The 14,008-nt window shown below is 38.6% G+C and overlaps 1 protein-coding gene across 1 annotated transcript in view; it reads left to right on the top strand.

The window, feature by feature from the left end:
* Nucleotides 1-14,008, top strand: part of RAB2A (RAB2A, member RAS oncogene family) — a 109,348-nt gene that overhangs the window by 41,757 nt on the left and 53,583 nt on the right. The gene's annotated exons all lie outside the window — the stretch shown is intronic.

Here is a 14,008-nt window from a genome sequence, read left to right as displayed (position 1 = left end):
TTTTTTTTTTTTTTTTTTTTTTGGTTTGAGCTCATTTTGGTTTAGAATCTGCTCTGTGCTCTGTAGGTCTGAAGCCTTGGTAGCCACTGCTTAGGCATGACATAGGCCTGAGAAAACTAACCAAGCAGTTGTTTTTAGTATAGGATACTGATCAAAGTGCTTTTCCTTTTCATTGATGCTTACAGTATAAATTTCTAAATGGATAACGACATACCTGTTGGGAGAGGGTGGGCCTGAACCTACTTTCAGAAATTGGCAGAGGCTAGACTTTTTTTTTTCTTTTAATTGTACCTTAGGTGAAGGTTTACAGAACAAATAGTTTCTCATTAAACAGTCAGTACACATATTGTTTTATGTCATTGGTTAACAACCCCGTGACATGTCAATACTCTCCCTTCTCGACCTTCTTTTTTTTTTTTTTTGGTGAAAATATACAAAGCCAAAGATACACCATTTCAAAAATTTCTACATGCTCAATTTAGTGACATTGATTACATTCTTCCAGTTGTGCTGCTATTCTCACTTTAGATGAAGGTTTGTAGAACAAAATAGTTTCTCATTAAACAGTACACATGTTGCCAGAATAGGCTATACTTTTGCAAGGAACCCTGGTGGCGCAATGGTTAAGCGTTCAGCTGCTCACCAGAACAGGGCTTTGAACTGGTTCAGTCATACTAACAAAGCAAAGATGCAATGGACATGCATTTTTACAATTTGGGTGATCTGGAATGATAACCAGAATGGGAAAAATTATGGGTTGGAGCCCTGGAATGGGAGACTTGGAAGAGGCATAATGAGCTCTTTTAGGGGCCTGATGCATGAGATTAGATTATTGGCAGGACTGTGGAGAGCTACACACATTCAAAGCAGCAGAGTTGGCTACCGTCTTTGGGCGGGGCACCGTTGTTTCTGACTCTGCTCAAAATTTGAAGGACAGGAGATTTGGTTGCTATGCAGTGTGTATGCTACCCTTGTTTTCTAAAAGGGAGATTAGGCTTTGACCCATAATTTTTCCCATTCTGGTTATCATTCCTGTTCACTCAGATTTTAAAAATTTGAGTCTGTTCTGGTTTCACTTCCTCAGCCATGACTGAACTGGGAGGAACTGATTCAAAGCCTTGAACCAGAAAGGTCAGCAGTGTGATACCACCAGCAACTCCACAGGAGAAAAGACCTGGCAATCCCCTCCTGTAAAGATTATAGCCTAGGAAACCCTATGGGGCAGTTGTACTCTGTTAGCAGGAGGGACCAATCCTTGGAGAAGGATCTCATGCTTAGTAGAGGGTCAGCAAAAAGAGGAAAACCCTCAACAAGATGGACACAGTGACTGCAAAAATGGACTCAAACATAGCAACAATTGTGAGGATGCCACAGGACCAGGCAGCATTTCGTTCTGTAATACATAAGGTCACTGTGAGTCAGAAATGACTCAATAGCAGCTACCAACGACAACAACATGAGTCAGAATCAACTCGACGACACACAACAACAACACAGTATACGTGAGCAGAAGACCTCTTTAAAGTGTTAAAAAGCAAAGATGTCACTTTGATGAGTAAGGTGCACATGACCCAAGCCATAGTCCTTTCAGTCACCTCATAGGCATGCAAAAGCGGAACGGCGAAAAAGGAGATTGAAGAAGAATTGACACATTTGAATTGTGATGTTGGCAAAAAATACTGAATATTGACGGCACTCAGCAACAACAAAGAGGAGCTTGTCCATGTATTTTTGAAAGGAATGATAACTATCAAATTGCTATGTTATAGTCTTATAGTATGTGAATTATATCTTAATAAAGCTGTTACTTTATATATATATATATATATATATTGAATATACTGTAGACTACCAGAAGAAGAAAAAATCAGTCTTAGAGGAAATACAGCCAGAGTGCTCCTTAGAAGAGAGGATAGTGAGACTTCAGCTCATTTACTTTGGACACATCATCAGGAAAGACGAGTCACTAGAAAAGGCCATCATGTTTGGTAAAGTAGAGGGTCAGCGAAAACAAGGGAAACCCTCCCTGAGATGGATTAACACAGTAGCTGCAACAGTGGGCTCAAACATACCAGTGATCATGAAGACCAGGCAGTGTTTTGTTCTGTTATCCGTAAGGTCGACAGCAACCAACAACAGCAGCATACTTGTGGAGCAGGATGAGGGAGTAGATCAAAAAGAGTTGTCGGGAAAACGGTAAGTCAAGTAACGTTACCCACTGGGTTCCATCTGAGTTCACTGATAGGAGAGAAAAGGGCTGAGAGAAAAGAGAAGCCAAGATCTTTTTTTTTTTTCTTTTCCCCCAAACATTTTATTGTGCTTTAGATGAAAGTTTACATAACAAATCAGTTTTCTAATCGATGATTCTTATACTGATTGATCCGTTACATTGGTTGCAGTCCCCGCAATGTGTCAGCCCTCTCCCCATTTCCTTCCTGGATTCCCTGTTTCCATTAGTCTGGTTTCCCTGTCCCTCCCTGATTCTCATCTTTGGTTTTGGGTGGATGTTGCCCTTTTAGTCTCATATAGTTGATTGTTCTAAGGAGCACAGTCTTCATGGGCGTTATTGTTTATTTTGTAGCCCCGTCTATTATTTGGCTGAACGGTGGCCTCTGTGAGTTTGTTCAGTTTCAAGTTAGAAGGTTGTCTTAGAGCCATAGCCACTGATGTTCCTGCTTCTGTCACCAGGCTGTCTGGCTCCTGAGCTCTGGTCACCCCAGGTTCTCTCTTTGTGCCCCAGCCCAAGGATGTTAGCAGCTTCCTGCTGTTGCTAGTCTGTGGATTGCTTCACCATCCCTTTTCAGCTTCTCAGCTCTTCTTTTACCTGTAACCAATTCTCTACATTAAATTCCCTGTTTTAAATTCTTAAGTATTTTTCTGGTTGGATCCTGACTGATAGACCTTTTCCCCCCCATTCTAACTCTTGCAGTTGGTTGTAAATAACAAAAAGCCCACCTACATTAGCTTTAGCCAAAAGACGAATATTTTAAGTATGCAGTTGTGTCCCACAGAATCTCAGGGCAGATAAGCAGCTGGTCTCAGGCTGGAACCAGAATTTAGAGCTCTTAAGGAGGGAACCCAGAGCCTTGATGGTACAGTGCTTAGGTGCTTGGCTGCTAACGAATAAGGCCCCCGGTTCGAACCCGCCAGCCGCTCCAGGGGAGAAGGATGTTGCAGTCTGTGAGTCAGAATCAACTCAATGGCAGTGGATTAAGGAAGGAACATAGGAAGTTGTATCTCTCCATCTTACATCCTTCCCTCACCGTCTCTTGTTCTTTCTACATGCTTTCATTTTTCTCTCTCCCTATTGGCCATCGTCAGTGAGATGGATTGACAAAGTGGCTACAACAATGGGCTCAAACACAGCAACAATTGTGAGGATGGCACAAGGCCGGGCAGTGTTTCACTATGTTGTACGTAGGGTCACTATGAGTTGGAACTGACTCGACAGCACCTAACAACATTGGCCAACATTTTCTGTTTCCTAATCTCCTGGTGGAAAATGGACATTATCAATAGCTCCAAAATTAATATCCCCATTCTGTGGAGTTCAATTTCAAATTCCTTAGGAAGAGAGTTCATTGGCTAACTTTGATTCAGGCCCAATAACCTTTTCTGTCAGTTCTGGCCGTAGGCCCAGAGTCACTTTGTACAGATATGGTTAACAAATCGGGGTTGGGGTATAGTTTGGATTAATAGTCATATGTAACCAAAAAACCAGTTGCTGTTGAGTTGATTCCAAGATGACCCCGTGTGTATGAGAGTAAAACTGTGCTTCATAAGGTTTTCAATGGCGGATCTTTCGGAAGTAGATAACCAGGGCTTTCTTCCAAGGCGCCTGTTGCTGGACTTGATCCTCTAGCTTTTCAGTTAGCAGCTGAGCACATTAACAGTTTGCACCACCTAGGGACGCTAGTCACACATAGCTATCCCCCTCGTTTCCTCACACTTAGTATCCTCACTGGCCGTCCTGTCCTTATCTTCCATCTACTCTAACGATCAATTCACTGCTCTATTTAAAAACTGCTGACTCTTAGCTCGTGCTTCTTCCCAGGCTGTCTTTCTAGCTTTCTCTCCAGTTTATCCCTAATACATAAAGAGACCGTATCCCGTCTAATCTTAGCTGCTTGCTCTTCCTTGAGTACCTAGTACTTTTTCATACCCATAAACCTCCTCCTCTTCTCCTGGTATGCCATTGCTTGACATCTCTGCTTATTGACGTTCTTTTCTGAAACAACTATGCAAATCCCAAACCATGTCATGCATTCCTAGGAAATGAGTGCTCCAGAGATTTTTATGTCCATGCTTGTAGAGAAAGATTGCTGAATGGAAGAGAAGAACTGGAAAAAACACTGCCAAAGAGCCAAAGTAGAGGAGCTGTACAGGCACTGAATTTCACCATATGATCAGCACAAACCTGGGTGGTAAGTGGTGGTGTCCACAGTCGATCAGTCTTAGAACGTCCGTGTACTGGTTAAGGATCATTCTTTTACCTTACCACCTTCAAAACAGATGAGAAATCCATCTTATGGAGGATGAATGTAGGCAGTCCTATCTTTTACCTGCTCTGTGTTCAGAGAAACTACAGCTACTAATCTTCCACAAAGTGGATCATATTTTTCCTTAGGAGTAGTGCTCTCATTAGTGGGTCACAGTCCAACTGTGGCTTTTACAACAATCCATTATCGTAAAGATGGTAGTTATCATGAACTTTTAAATTGGGGTTTTATTAAACTTCAGATGCTGTAAAGTAAGTGTAAATGTACTCAATAATTATGCAAAGGATCTTCGTGTTTAAGATGTTCTAGGATATTTGAGGCATGACACTTTTTTTAATCTATAAATTCCCTGAAGCAATCAGAACTAGTCAGAATCATAGAACTGTTCTCAAAATAGTAATAGTTACTTAATGTTCATTGTTGGTGATGATAATTATGTTTTTCCTGCTTGAAAGCATTTTTTAAAATAAAGGTGGATCCAGTAGTTGTTCTCACCCTTTCCTGTCACTGTAGCTTATGCAGAATTATGTACAGTAAACTTAAGAGTGCCTGATAGTACAGCCATTCAGTGTCAGACTAAATAAGGGCCAGTAGAAGCAGCAAATGCTGTTAACTCATGTTTCTACCTTCATTGGCACAAGGCCTACTTGCAAATTTTTTCACGCTCATCACAATTTATTTTCCAGGCACAAAAAGTCATTAGGACATAATTTTAAAAGGAATATCAGAATGTTTGCTAAAATAGGCATAAGACAGTATCTTGACTCTCTTGTGTACTGCCTTTGCCTGATGTATAAATGAAGGTGAAAAAATTAAGGTTGAGTAATGATTAAGAAATATTAAATGATAGAAAAGAGGGAAGAAGACTATATAAAATATTCTTTACCCTTTGATACTAGTATGTTTGGCTATCTCAGTGAGAACTGTTTAGATATGAATCAAAAGGGCAGTTTATAAATCGCTTCATGGATACAGTTGCTTTAAAGGTCCAGTCTGCAGCCTTGCTACTCCAAGTATGGTTCACGGGCCATTGAACTGGAGCAGCAGCATTGTTATCACATGGGAGCTTGTTAAAGAATCTACCAAATAAGAATCTGCATTTTATCACGATCTCCAAGTGATTCATATTAACTTTAAAGTTCGAGAAGCATTGGAACAATGGTTTTTAAATTGATTACCCAGCTAGAAATGCATTTTATGTTGTCAACCTTGTACACACAGGCCAGGCATATACGGAAGTAAAGTCCTCTCAGATCCTTTACTTCCTTGCTCCAGTGATCTTGCTTCTACCCTACCTCAGCTACTCATTCCCTTAGTCACACCCAGAACCTTGTCATTACCAGTATCTGGAACCACTCCAGAATCTCAGTTTCGTGCATCTGGCTATTTGGCTATCCCTCCCAGCCTTCCAGCACAGTACCTCTAATTCCTAACACTGACAGTTTTTTTACCCTATCAGAATTTTAGTCCATTGATCTACCATCTTTTCACTCTCACCCTTCTATTTTCTTACTTCCCTCCTTAAAGAAACCAGTTGCCATCAAGTTGATTCCAACTCATGGTGACCCCATGTGTGTCAGAGTAGAACTGTACTCCATAGGGTTTTCAGTGGCTGAATTTTTGGAAGTAAATCACCAGACCTTTCTTCTGAGGCAGCTCTAAGTAGAGTTGAACTGCCAACCTTTTGGTTAGTAACAGAGCACATTAACCATTTGCAGCACCCGGGGGCTCCAAACGCCATCGAGTCATTTCCAACTCATGGCAACCCTGTGTGTGTCAAAGTGAACTGTGCTCTATAGAGTTTTCAGTGGCCGATTTTTCAGAAGTAGGTTGCCAGACCTTTCTTCTGAGGTGCCTCTGGGTGGACTGGAACTGTCATCTTTTCAGTTAGCAGTCGAGCTTGTTAACTGTTTGCAACCACTGCAGTTATGTCATTGTAATCACTCCTGTGTACACACTCAGCCCCCTTGTCCCTCTCTTTAGATGTGGCTAAATTATAGGTTAAATCCAACTCTAACTACTCTGTGCCTGCATGGGTGCAGCTAGATGTGGCTGGAGAAAAGCATAGCCATGCTACCTAGACTCATTTTAATTTCCTAACTTTAAGTGGACCCTTAGTACTATGCAGCACTTGCAGTGTATTTCCAGTCCATTCACTCTCCTCTTTCCTATATAACTGTATTATAATTTCTTGTTCTTTAAGCATGCAGCACCACTCTTATCTTTACTCTCAGCTGATTACCTTGGTTTCTGTTTCACTCAGAAAATAAAATTAAGTACAGGAGCATTTTCACAGATTTCTGTCACTGCATCTGCCCACCTACCTGCATTGTGCCTAGGAACTCAGCCTTCCTCATTGTTACTGTGGATGAACTCTTAAGTTCCTAGTAAAGGCCTGTTGAAAGACACTGTTTCAGTAGTTCTCCCTTTTTTCTCTCAGACATCATTAATTTTACTCTTTTGATGGTTATTTTTCATAATTCATTTCCTATCCATTTCCATTCATTTCCAATCCAGCTGTCATGGATTGAATTGTGTCCCCCAAAAATACGTGTCAACTTGGCTAGGCCATGATTCCCAGGATTGTGTGATTGTCCACCATTTTGTCATCTGATGTGATTATCCTGTGTGTTGTAAATCCTATCTCTATGATGTTAATGAGATGGGATTAGTGGCAATTATGTTAATGAGGCAGGACTCAATCTACAGGACTAGGTTGTGTCTTGAGTCAGTTTCGTTTGAGATGTAAAAGAGATATGCGAGCAGAGAGACAAAGGGAGCTCATACCACCAAGAAAGTGCAAGGAGCAGAGCGCATCCTTTGGACCTGGGGTCCCTGTGCTGAGAAGCTCCTAGACCAGGGGAAGATTGATGAGAAGGACCTTCCTCCAGAGCCGACAAAGAAAGCCTTCCCCTGGAGCTGACACTCTGAATTTGGACTTATAGTCTGCTAGACTGAGAAAATAAACTTGTTCGTTGAAACCATCCACTTGCGATATTTCTGTTATAGCAGCACTAGATAACTAAGATGCCAGCTTTTAATCTTACCTTTAAGCAAAACTCCTTGGAAAGAGTTATCCATGTTTTCTATCTCCAATTTCTCTCAACCCATACTTTCTGGAACCCTCTCTAATTCCCCCCCTCCCCCCAGTATATATCTAATTCCTTACTTAACATCTCTCTTGGATGTCTAGTAGTCATTTCAGACTTACGTGTCCCAAATAGCTTCTGATTTTTTTTACCTCCCAAATCTTAATTAAATGTATGTGTGCATATGTGCACACATACATATTCATACCCATCCTCCTGCTCAGATTTTTTTCTTTCTTAACTTTTTCTACAAGTAAATATAAGTGGACAGATTATCTCTCACCACTGTAAGTAAGGTCCCTGAGAGCAGAGAGTTATCTATTTTGTTTACTGCTGTATTCCTAGTTCATGGTACATAGCAGGACTGTAAAATATTTGTTAAATGAATATACCATCCATCTATTTTATATATGAGAATTTAGCACATGGCAGATTTAGCACATCTATGTCTATATTTAAAAAAAAGTTTCATAAAGCAGTGCTTACCATTACAGTACTTAATGCATGCATCCCTTTATTGTTTATTCAGTTATGTTATTTATAAATGATGCTAGTTACAGCCCACTGATTTTTTACTACATTTATTTTGCTGCCTACTACTGGACAGTTTGACAAACACTGGTCTAGAGAGGATAGGCCATTTATACGTTGATTCCACCTTCCTGTCTTCCCCACTTAGTCCTTAAACTAGTCAGTCTATAAGAAATGACTGCTGGAAATAAAAGTATACGTGTGGGAAAAGACGGTAGGATTGAAGCATAACTTCTTCCATCAGGCTGTCCACAGGAGGCCAGTTAAAAATATACCTCATTTATTTGACGTTCAGTTTTCTGGTAACTTGAGTTATCTATAACATCACCAAGAACTAGGAAGATAGCTTAAAAGATCTCTTGAACATCTAATTTAGATCTCACAAAGCCTATGTGTCTGATTTTTAAAATGTAAATGTATTTTCCTGTTAGTATGTGATCATTGTGAAAAAATTGTTTAAAATTGTCCTTGGCCCTCCAGTAACTACTGTTAACCGTTGGTGTGTGCATAGTCTTTTAGAGTTTTTAAATGTATTCATAAACACATACATAAAGCTGTTCTAATTTGCACTCCTACCACAATGTACTAAAGTACCCATTTTTCGTTACCCTTGCCAATACTGGAACGTATTCATGCTTTTAGTGTTTCTGAATCTGCTAGGCAAAAAATGGTTGTTATTTTACTTTCCAGTTAATTAATTTTTAGTGAGGCTGAGCGTTTTTTTTTTTTTTTTTTTTTAATGTTCTGTATCTTCTCTTTGAATCGCCTCTTTTGCTACTGGTTTTCTTGAGTCAGATCTACTGATCTTTTTCTTCATGGTTTTTTGGCCTTGCTGAGGAAAGCTCCCCCACACAAAAATTACATACTTATTCACTTAAATATTCTTGTAATATTATACATTTTTATTCTAGCTGGTATGTGGCTGTGCGTATGATTTTTTTGACCCCTGTATAATAACTTGTGGCTGTATACCATGAGTGAAGCCATTCTTTCTTTCCTATTTGAACTATCACCTTTGCCATATGCTAAATTCTCATATATAAGCAGACCTGTTTTGGAACTCTAAAATCTGTTCTACTCACGTTTTTTTCTTATTATGAGACAGTATTACACTGTAGTCATTACTCTAACTTTGTAGTGTATTTAGTATCTGGTAGATATTCTTCTTTCTCTAAGTTTTCTTGATTATTCTTGTGCATTTATTCTTCCAAATGAACTTTAAACTCAATTTATCAGGTTGCAAAATTTTTAGTGAGGCATTTAAAATTCGATAAGAATTTCATTACATTTATGGATTAATTTGGAGACGGTATGTTTTTACAGTATTGAGATTACCCATTTGTAGACATATGTTTTCATTTATTCAGAACTCTTTTTAATACTCTTCAGTAAAATTTTACAGTTTTCTTCATATAGGCCTTATGCTTTTATTGAATTTATGCTTTGATATTTTATAGATTTTGTTGCTGTCATGAATAGATTTTTTCCCCCATTATAGTTGTTAATTGCTTATATTTTGTAATTAGGAAAGCTGTTGATATTTTAATACTTTCAGCTCCTTGGTCTAAATGATTATTTTTTTCTAATAATTTTAAAATTAATTGTTTTGCTTGTTCTAGGTAGACCGTTGTATTATCTGTAAATTACAATTTTTTCTTAGCTAATATTTATACTTCTTAGTTTTGTTTTTGTAATTTAGGACCAAAATCTCTAGGGTAATTTTCAAGTTGAGGGCATTATAATATTTTCTCAATTTAATTGAATCCCTCTAGTGTTTTGCCATTAAGTATGGTGTTTGCTGTTAATTTTCCATAGAAAATTAAGGAAATTACTTTTTATATTTTGTTTTCCTTTGTTCCTGGAATTAGGAAAATCAAGCCTTCTTCCCACCAATCTCTGTTTTGAACCTCTGCAGTGTCTAGGTTCTGGGAACAGGAATTAGGGGGTAGGAGTTCATATGTCCCCATGCTGGCTTAGGTAAGGCTGTGCCTGGCTGTTTGCTACCTAACACTGCTCTCTGCTTTGGCATCTCCATCTCATACTCCAGCAGCCTGGGGGTTCTGGTCTTGACGTTACAAAGAGGCCTAAATGGCATGCCCTAGCCTCACCTAGTAGAAAGAGCAACATTCTGCCTCTGCACATCTCTGCACCGCCACAATCACCTGGCTGACAGGTGGCCTTTTCTTACAGGGGCTGCCATTATTAGTCGTCTGGGTGATGGTTCAAATATTTTGGTATATAATGTGGAATAATAACAATAGTTGACACATATTTGCCAGGCACGGCTGCTAACCAAAAGATAGGCAGTTGAAATCCACCAGGCACTCCTTGGAAACCCTATGGGGCAGTTCTACTCTGTCCTCTAGAGTCACTATGAGTCGGAATCAACTTGACGGCAATGGAAACTCTATATATATATTAACTCTGTAATCTTCACCAAACACAATGAGATACATATTGTTAATACCATTTTACAGATGAGGAAACTGAGACACAGAAGAGATTTAATAACTTGGCCAGGGTCACACAGCTGGTAGGTATAGGTTATAGGTTATGAGTGCTCAAAAAATGGTATAATTACTATACAAGGATGATATTGATTTGGAGACCATTAGAAAATGTATACTTGTATTCAGAGTATTTGTTCTGGAAGGTTGGACGTGAATAAATACCTAAAAGATAAGCATCATTCCCTGACACTGCCAGATAATTGAGGCCTTGCCTTTGGCTCCACAGACCATATCTTTGGCAGCCAAACTGGCTGTTAATTGAAAATGTATCTGGAAAGAGAGGCTCAAGGACATAAGGGGTGATGGTTTATCCCATTCAGAAAGATAAGGACATCTTTCTCAATGGGATTCCCAAGCATATATACAGTTAAGGAAAAGGATTTTAAAATTTTAGCAACACGAAAGAAAAATATGATTTTTGTTTTTGTTCCTTTTATTTGTTTTTTTGTTTTCGTTTATTTCTGAGATTTCCAGGACACTAGGTTTTAGTATCTTCTTTTGCCACATAAAATACAAGGGTGTAAAACCTACATTGCACCAATGAGAAGAGTTGGTGGCTAAATGTGTGCCTCTTTTTGCTCACCATCTTGACCGCATTGATAAATGAAGTTAAAACATCAGTTTTATTATGGCATCTCCCTGCTTTAGAAACAGTCTTGATTTTCATACAGTGGGTTTATTTAAAGTGGATATATTTTTAGATACAGAATCTTTAAGAACTTTCAAGCTTCAGCAACCTCTGTCTTCTTACTTTAAATAAAAAAATAATCATAACCAAAACCCAGTTCTGGCCAAATTAAACAAAAGGTAATATATTAGCATATCTGGAGTTTTATATGTGGATTCCACAGAAGGATGGAGACTTGGGCTTAGGAACGAACAGGAGCAAAGCATCTTTGGAGACCGGAAGCACGAGCCATAAGAGCGGTCCTGTAGCACGGGCTGTCTTTATCCCTCTCCTCAAGGTATCAGTTCCAGGGAGGAAGCTTCTGCTTGCCCTTGCTGGCCTTGCCTGCCCACCCACCCCTTGGTATCAGGAACATTCATTGATCTGTTTCTCCTTTGTTTTGTTTTGTTTTTGCCATAGTTGGCATTATGCATCATATTTAAGAAATCTTGAAGCCTTGTGAGCAATGCAGATTTGTTTTGGTTGTTTATTAAAAGCCCATCCATGTGGTGCCTGGCTACAGTTACTGAACATTTTGATTAAAGATTCTATAGAAGAATCTTGATTTTAAAAAAGGAGAAAATGCAGGACAGAATTTCAAATTCTCATGCAATCCAGAATTTCTGGAGCCACTGAGGCTGGATGAAGCCCTGAAACTATTGCCCTGAGATAATCTTTAAGCCTTAATCCTTATACCAAAAATAACCCCTGAAGTCGTCTTTGAAACAAACAGTGGTTTAGCTTAATTAGTAAAGAATGTCTGCCTTGAGCACGTGCTCTTTTAAAGAGCTCTCTCTGTGGAATCAAATTGACAGTAGCAGCTCTAGATAGGAACCTTAGAGAGCAGTGAGTTTATGTTAATGGAGGGGAGGAATAGTTCGGAAAAGGGGGGTGAGAATGGTTGAACAACTTGAAGAATGTAATCAGTGTCACTGAATTGAACATGCAGAAATTGTTGAATTGGTGTATGTTCTGCTGTGCATATTCTCAGCAATAAAAAATACGTATTTTTAAGCCCGTCCATAAAAATGAATAGGAGAATAGTGTTTCTCTCTCTTTAGTTTGTGGGTAGGAGTCCCTGGGTGGTGCAAACAGTTGAGTGCTTGGCTTCTAAACAGAAGGTTGGTGGTTTGAAGCCACCCAGAGGTGCCTTGGAAGAAAGGCCTGACAGTTTACTCCTGAAAGGTCACAGCCGTTGAAAACCCTATGAAGCACAGTTCTATTCTGAAGCACGTGGGGTTGCCATGATTTGGAATTGACTCAATGGTAACATGTTTTGTTTTAGTTTGTGAGTAGAAACAATAGATACATGAAAAAGCTTCCACTATCTCAAATGTTTTGCTGACATGTAGAATTTTGTACTTTAGCACATTACATTTAAATGTTGGCTGTTTCAAAGAACATTTGTGCCACACTTAGCCATTGATTTCTCTCCTCAATTTTTTTTATTTTTGTGCTATTAATGGTAAGATGATGGGTAGTTGTTTTGTTTGTCCTATCTTCCCCCTCCACCACCCTGTGACACAGAACAATTATGAATACACACACACGCACACACAATAATGGTTTTCTATGGCATAATATTACATTTAATAAACCTGCCAGCTGGGTCCCTTTTCTCCAGCTTTCCTATGTTTCTGAGCCTGAGAAACATGAACATCATAGTTTCTTGGTATTAACTATGCCCCTAGGATAGAATAAGTATTAAAATATAGAGGAAAGCCCTCAGCAAGTTGTGTATCATGGAAGGACAAATGACCTTTCTATTTTGCCCTCTTAACCACATTTGGGGGAATTATAGGAGATGCTAAAATGGACTTCTGACACTGGTCAGTGTGCTTGAGCACCTAGAGGCTGTTTTTCTGCCAGGATAACATCTGGTTTCCGGGAACAATATGTGTCTTCTGTTCACTGTGACTCTGATCTAAATACTGATAGAACACACTGCAGGCAGTCTTAGTTTGGTATTAGTGATAGACTTCTTCTAGAGTCATCTTCACACCTGTTTGCTGTTCTGAAATTATCCTCTCATTTTCCCCTCCTCCTATTTTCATGATAGAATGAGTACTTTAAAAAACAGATAATAAAGGCAAATAAAAAGTAGTAAATATGTAAGTCTGTATTCCCTTTCACCTGTAGTCCTGCTTCCTGTAATTTGCCTAAAATCATAGTCATAAGTTGAAAAGTATACACAGAAAATTCATTTCAGCACTCGCTATTTGGTAAAAGTTTGGAAACAACCTAAATTTGTAGCAATAGAATGCCAATTTAGTATACTATATATATAAAAGAATATTGTACAGACATGAAAAAATAATGGTGTAGTTTTATGTATTTATTGACTTGGAATGATGTTCATGATATGGAATAATATTGATGACATTAATGAAAAAGCAAATTGCAGATCAGCATTTATAATATGTTCCCATTTATATAAAATTATCTTTTTCTGTGTGTGCATTTATTCAAAAAAGTATAAACAGTAGTTTTTCTAATGGATAGATTTGGACGTTTCCTAGTTGATAACCCATGATGGGAACCAAGACTATAATGTTGAAATTCAGCTGTCGTTTTTAGTTATTTTATACCATATTAATACAGTTTTTAAGAAATTTTAACATTTAATGTTTATTACTAATAAATTATAGCTCTTGAATCTATTTCTCTAGTTGTTTCTATATTACTGAGCATGAGAAACAAAAAGACCGCAGC

The sequence above is a fragment of the Trichechus manatus genome, unplaced genomic scaffold (assembly GCF_000243295.1).
Source record: "Trichechus manatus latirostris isolate Lorelei unplaced genomic scaffold, TriManLat1.0 scaffold00018, whole genome shotgun sequence".
NCBI lineage: Eukaryota > Metazoa > Chordata > Mammalia > Sirenia > Trichechidae > Trichechus > Trichechus manatus.
Note: the sequence above shows the minus strand (reverse complement) of the source record. Positions and strands in the feature narration are given on the sequence as shown.